Source organism: Clupea harengus, chromosome 15 (genome assembly GCF_900700415.2).
Source record: "Clupea harengus chromosome 15, Ch_v2.0.2, whole genome shotgun sequence".
In the NCBI taxonomy this organism is placed as follows: domain Eukaryota; kingdom Metazoa; phylum Chordata; class Actinopteri; order Clupeiformes; family Clupeidae; genus Clupea; species Clupea harengus.
Window position 1 is genome coordinate 7646071 of NC_045166.1, and position 7500 is coordinate 7653570.

The window sequence follows — 7500 nt, forward strand, 5'->3', positions numbered from 1 at the left end:
AGGTGATGGTGGTGTGAGGAGAGGGTGGCGTGAGGAGATGATGGTGTGAGGAGAGGGTGGTGTGAGGAGATGATGGTGTGAGGAGAGGGTGGTGTGAGGTGATGGTGGTGTGTGTGAGGAGAGGGTGGTGTGGGGAGATGGTGGTGTGAGGAGATGGTGGTGTGAGGAGAAGGTGGTGTGTGGAGATGGTGGTGTGTGGAGATGGTGGTGTGTGGAGATGGTGGTGTGTGGTGATGGTGGTGTGTGGTGATGGTGACGTGGGGAGGTGGTGGCCCTCCGTTCTCCTGCTTTAATCACAAACCGCCCATAATCCGTTTGGGCCCCAAACTGGGTCGTGCTGCTCAGCTAATGGAGATCCAAATAAACCAACCACAGCAAATAGCTGTCTGTTAGGAGGGACCGCGTAGAGGATGCGCGAGGAGAAATCAACGACAGATTGAGTCCTCTCCTCCGAGCCTGGACAATCCTCCGATGGCATCGCCATAGTAACCATGGCCTTGGTGGGGGGGGGGGGGGGGGGGGGGGGGTGTATGAAAAGCGGGATGCGGAGCTAAGTTTGTTCTGTGTTGACAGAGCCAGAGGCTGGCTCTAACAGCACAACAAAGTAACTCATCGCAGAAGGGGAAGGAGGGAAAAAAACTAAACTTTGTTATTTCAGAGCTATTGGTCCCTTCCACCGAACTCTAAAAGAGATGAAAGAGCCGGCGAAACACTATGTGGCCTTCTAATGAGCTTTTTTTACAACACGTAGGACAAGAATAAATTCATCCAGACCGTCGACACTGAGGGGGGGGAATAAATAAAAGAACATTATTAATAAGCTCATTCCCCCTCAAAACACATTGTGAGCTTCATCTTGAGAGAGAGAGAGAGAGAGAGAGAGAGCCCTTGGCCTCTGTTGATGACTGTTAGATAATTTAAACGATCTAGCACTCTGCTCAGCTGGAGACCGGGTTGCATAACACACAGACATACACACATACACACACACATACACACACACAAACACAAACATACATACATAAACACACACAGACGCAGAGGCGCACACACACACACACACACACACACACACACACACACACACACACACAAACATACATACACACACACATACACACACGCAGGCGCGAACACACACACACACACACACACACACACACACACACACACACACACACACACACACACACACACACACACATACAAACCACCTTCAGACTTCCAAGCTGGCAGCTAGGTTTGTCTCTTTCTGGCAGTATGGTTTGAGGGCTAGCAAACAACAACACCAAAACACACACACACACACACACACACACACACACACACACACACACACACACACACACACACACACACACACACACACACACACACACTGTACATTAGCGGGGAGTCTGCTGGTGCCAGCGCCTCTGGACCTGTGCCATGTCATATTGATCGGCGCCTTTTGAGGAATAGGTTAATACTCTGGGTCTGTGCCTGTGATCAAAGAACTCTGATGCTGATGGCGCAAAGTCTGCGAGCGCAGAGCACATATAGACATCAAAACGAACTCACAAGCCGCCTGTTTGGGAGGCTAACAGAGAGCCTTGCCTGAGGTTCTACTCTGCTTTCATTCTTAAAGAGTTATATTCTCACATTTTCTCAAAAAAACACATCTTCAAAATACTTTCATGTTAATGTTTAGCCTACAGCCATTTTTATTTTTTTTTTGCATTTGAACTACCTTCATGTGGTTTATTAAAAATCCAATGTAAAAGCAGGGCGAAGTGACTGTCAAGAAAGACTACAATAACCATATTTCCTGCCTTTGCACTGGGCTGCTGAGGTTTTCAATGAGTCTTTCTGACAGCTGCTGAGGACCAGGCAGCGGAGCTGCGGAATGACATACAGACAGCCTCGTTCATACACACACTCAACATCTGCTTCAGCTGACCTCAGTGACCCCGCACAACATGCCACTGCAGAGAGAGAGGACAGGCGCAGGCCTGTGTCACTGGGTATAATGCACACCCCTGGGACATGTGTCAGCCAATCGTAATTTCATTTTAAAACAAAGCCATGGTGCAAGCACGCGTAAAAGCCATCAAAGACGTCCAGCCTGTCTCGTACGGGGCTTCCTGTCATTAGCATCCCCACAGAGCTGGTTTCCTGCCATTAAGTCATTAATTAAGTCATTCTAACCAGGTGAGGGGGCTCTCAGACCAAAAACTCTCAAGCCATTAACTAATTAAGAGCTGTAGCAAAAACGATAGAATAGTCTACCTAATAAGCGCTGGTCTATTATCTACAGGCTCTCTCTCAAATGTTCATGTCACAGTGAGGGCGTATGTATTGTCTTGTTGCTAAACTGGTATGACATGGCAGTGGCATGATGATCAGGGAAGGAAACAGATGCCTTAATGTAATGAAGGCTGCAGCACACAGACACACACACACACACACACACACACACACAAACACACACACACACACAAACAAGCTGAACTACTCCTCCATGCCAAACTGCATGGAAGCTTTTATACAGGAAGTCATGGATGGGTAAACAACAGCAAATGCAAACATACATACACACACGCCACCCGAATGTTGATAGTAATATAGTATATAGTGCATTATGAATTCAAACTTAGGTACTTTGATTACTTAGGTAAGGGATACTATCTGGAGAAGACCCAGGACCCAGTGTGAAATGTTATTTGTCTCTAGGCTTAGAGGACAAATCAAACAGACCAATTGTTATTTGTATATGTCCATGGTCCCATGATAGGTTCAATTCCTCTCTCACACACACACACTGTTTAAAGGCAGTGGTTTCAGTAGACTCAAGAAAGGACCGCTGCGAGCAGGGTTCGAACCTGCGCGGGGAGACCCCATTGGATTTCAAGTCCAACGCCTTAACCTCTCGGCCATCGCAGCTGCGCGCACTGCCCTTGTGAGGCTTACTCTGTTTTTACAAAGACTTACTGTTATGGCTAACAGATGAAAAGAGGTCATGGCACAATGGACAGGGTGTGACAGCAAATAAAAGCAACTCTGAGTGAGTCGCTACGGAGTCTGTGCCCTGCCCTGCCTACACAAAGCCAAAGTCACATCTGATACAGCAAACAGGGCTTAGAGCCGTGCAAGGCAACCGCCAGCCAAACTCACATCTGATACAGCAAACAGGGCTTAGAGCCGTGCAAGGCAACCGCCAGCCAAACTCACATCTGATACAGCAAACAGGGCTTAGAGCCGTGCAAGGCGACCACGCACATCTGATACGGCAAACAGGGCTTAGAGCCGTGCAAGGCGACCACGCACATCTGATACGGCAAACAGGGCTTAGAGCCGTGCAAGGCGACCACGCACATCTGATACAGCAAACAGGGCTTAGAGCCGTGCAAGGCGACCACCAGCCCCGTAACTCCATTACTTTGACGAGAAGCATGGGCGCCTAACATATGGGGCGCCGTTTGTAAAATGTTGCACGTTCTAAAACCCTGCTCAGTTTTGGTACATTTAGCATTATCATATGGGGGAAAAAAGCACAACAATATTCAAATGTCACTTTTTCAAACATTTAGAGAGATATTCATGTAAGGATAATGTTTGGCAGTAACACAAAGTTGTTGAATAATATAAATGTTTCATCTAAATGTAAATGTTAAATATAAATGTAAATGTTAAATGTAAATGTAAATGTTAAATATACACGTAAATGTTATATATAAATGTTAAATATAAGTGTTAAATGTAAATGTTAAATGCAAATGTTAAATGTAAATGTAAATGTTAAATGTTAAATGTAAATGTTAAATGTTCAGACTACATGTCAGATTTGATTTGAAGACTGAACCTTACAGTATTTACGGTAATTGGCTTTCATAGTTTTCACGTCACGTCAGAATTACCAGCTTGCGGGCAAGAAATACACTCCACAGCTGTCTACCACTGGAATTTATACAGGAACTGACCATCTTTCATTCAAGATTATTTAATATATCCGCTTTAAAATTGTCTGACATAGGTAGTAAAATGCCAGACAGTTGTTGCTCGGTTGGCTGTTCAAATCGGCGAGGAGACAAGCCCGGCTGTTTCCAGCTGATTGTAGACGTCTTCTGGGTCAACTTTTCTCAGGCGGGCAGTAAAGTAGCCTTATTTTTGGAGCTTGCAATAAAAGCATTAACCCTGTTTTGGTCGCCTCATTTATCAGAATAACTACCTAAAACGGGAATAGATCAAGAAATAAAGTCAAGAAACAAAGCATCAACACGATTAAAATGGGATTACCCGGTTTCTGCTCTGAGATTGCGACAAGTACCTAAGCAAGTAGGCTAGGCTACTGTATTTTGTCATCCAACTGGTAATACTACAATGCCAGTAGAAAATACTTGGGAAGATAATTTCAGTTGTCATTCACCAGACCAGGTGGTTGTACTTGTGTTAACCAGGAAATTGTGTCAAATGATAAAGAACAGTGTTGGGTAGGCTAAAGGCTGCTAGCTAACAGCATGTAGCTCGCTAGCTGGTAGCTAGCTATTAAATGGCAATCATCTTTGCTCTGATAATGAAGATGTTTATTAGTTTTCACCTTCCAGGCGACATCGTTATGAACCCATCCCCTTCTGAAAATTAAATTACTATCTGTGCTTTTGGTAGGCTTTTGCCCGCAAGGTATCCCTGGTAGTGTTACTGCAAGCTATGAATTACCGTAAATATTGTAATGTTCTGTCGTCAAGTCTGACATATAAACTGAACATTTACATTTTCATTTAACATTTAACATTTACATTTACATTTGACATTTACATTTAGCATTTGATATTTGTATTTACATTTAACATTTACATTTAACACTTATATTTAACATTTACATATAACATCGAACATTTACGTTTATATTTAACAGTTACATTTAACATTTACATTCAACATTTACATTTATATTTAACATTTACATTTAACATTTAACATTACCATTTAGATGAAAGATTTATATTATTTAACAACTTTGTGTTACTGCCAAAAATGATCCTTGGAAAAGTTATCGCATGAATTTACATGAATTTATCTCTAAATGCTTGAAAAAGTGACATTTGAATATTGTCATGCTTTTTTTCCCATATGATAATGCTAAATGTACGAAAACTTAGCAGGATTTTCGAACGTGCAACATTTTACAAATGGCGCCCCATACTAACATGGCCGCCTAATGAGATCCATTCTAAGGAAGCTCTGGTATTTCAACAAATAACAACAACAACAAAAAAACGGTTTCTTTCCTGTTGATGTTCCATGTTCCTGGTGTTGAAGCTAAAGGAAGAGCATAGAGCTCTGATCTGTTTGAGTTTAAGGAAGAGGATAGAGCTATGATCTGTTTGAGTTTAAGGAAGAGCATAGAGCTATGATCTGTTTAAGGTCGTTTTAGCCAATCTGCCCTGTTTGTCCTTGTGTTTGACATGGTCTGGCTTTCATTGTTTTTTTTTTTTCCTTTTACAAAACTCCCAATGAAACCAGTGAGGGCTGTAGCAAAGACACCTAGCTTCACGGGGTACATGTTCTCATGTGCAACTCCCACTGACATGAATGATGCCTATGTTAAATCACAGCTCTTTCTCAGTATGATACGTAATAATGGCGTCAAACAGCAGATTCACACTCATTGATGTGTGAAGAGGTTCAATCCATGACTCCAGTCAAGTGATGAAAACCTCCTTCATAACACGGACACGGTGATGATGCCAAGCATGCTTGAGCACGGCGAGCCTTTGAGATGGCTTTCATGCCAGTAGAGAGGGACACAATGGCCCTCATTCTCGAACATTTTCTGAAGTTTCTTCTGAAATGTTTCTTACGGGCTTCGGAAAAACAACGTAAGCAAAAGACATCCGCCAAATTCATGCACGCTTGAAAATGTGGTCCTACGCAGCAGAAGTTTTCTGGGCTGTGCTCCCCCGGAAGAGTTTTCTTAAATTGAAAGCGCGTTCTCGTGCTCCTGAATTTGCATACATACACGCCCTGCCAGCTCCTTATAAGGGCACGCAACCGTAGTGACGTGTGCAGTCGGAATCGACCGAATCTACACGAAAGCAACTCCTAAACGAGTCATGTCAAAGCAGAAAGCGATCACCCTCGAGTAAACGCAGATCTAACTTCAACTATATATGTCTATGACTTGAACGGTGCAGAGATGGACTGTTGCAGGATGTAGATGTGTCCATTCTATTCCACTATAGCTATATCAACGTAATTGAGTTTAGTGCTTATTTATTTATTCACTTACATTTGCAGTGTTCGTGTACATTACATTTAGTCATTTAGCAGACAATTTTGTCCAAAGCGACGTACAAGGGATAGAACAGTCAAGCTACGAGCAATAGAGACCTAGTGTAACAATAAATACTACTTTACATAAGAAATAGAAAAACGAAATAGGAAATAAAAACGAAGTGCAGGAATGTAACTGCTATAAGTGCAAGTTAAGCACTAGTCGAAGTGCCAGTTAGGAAGGGAGGTGCTCTCTGAAGAGTTGGGTCTTCAAAAGCTTCTTAAAGGTAGAGAGGGACGCGCCTGCTCTGGTAGTGCTAGGCAGTTCGTTCCACCAACGTGGAACTACTTGAAAATTCTGGATTGCCGTACTTGCACAGACGGCAGTGCCAAACGACGCTCACTAGACGAGCGCAGCATTCCGGTGTAGTGCTTTTATTTATTTTATGACATCACAGTGCCTCGTAGAATCATGACTATAGGCCTACATGTGAAACGTAATTGTTAATGATACTTTAATCCGAGGATCTGTAGAGTTGATGTGAACGCAATCACCAACGATTTCTCACAAATTCATTAACACGGAGAGTTTTCTTAAATGCGATTCCCCAAAAAACCACAAGATGGCCCACGGGGCCATCTTGTGGTTTTTTAAGGAATCGCATTTGAGAAAACTCTGGCCGAGTTACGACTGCTATTTCGAGTTCGGAAAGTCTTCTGAAGTTCAGAGCAAATCCCAGATGAGAAAACTTTCATGAATGCCAAATGTTGTCCTAAATCCAATTCCTCTTAAATTCCTCTTAAATTCCTCTTAAATTCTTCTTAACTGCGTTCGAGAATGAGGCCCAATGAGATCCCACTTGGATTTTCAAACTCGGCGCCTGAACCTCTGGCATCACAGCCGTGAGGGTAAAGCAAAGTTCTTCGGACATCGTCTTGGCTGCTCTAAGAGCACTTACCATAACATCCACTCTTTGATTGCCTGTTTTGCTGATGCCATTCCCTGCCTTGTTTGTGTAATTGGCGTCGGATAAGAGTGCGTGCCAAATGACTACACTGTCAAAAGTATCAAGTGCTATTGAGATCCGTGCTTTTTAAAAACCGCCCCGTCTCCTCGTCAGTGTGTATTCCCCATCCCAGGCCTGATCACAGAGAGGAGGACACACACACACACACACACTGGCCTGATCACAGAGAGGAGGACGAAAGCAACTAACAGCTTTAATGGGAGACGTCTCCCGTGAGCCA

General features: G+C 43.4%; 1 non-coding gene across 1 annotated transcript; it reads right to left on the reverse strand.

Moving 5' to 3' along the window:
- Window positions 1-2840: 2840 nt before the first annotated feature.
- On the reverse strand, window positions 2841-2922 carry trnas-uga. The gene has a single exon. It is a non-coding gene; the product is annotated as a tRNA-Ser (tRNA).
- Between the last annotated feature and the right edge of the window lie 4578 nt (window positions 2923-7500).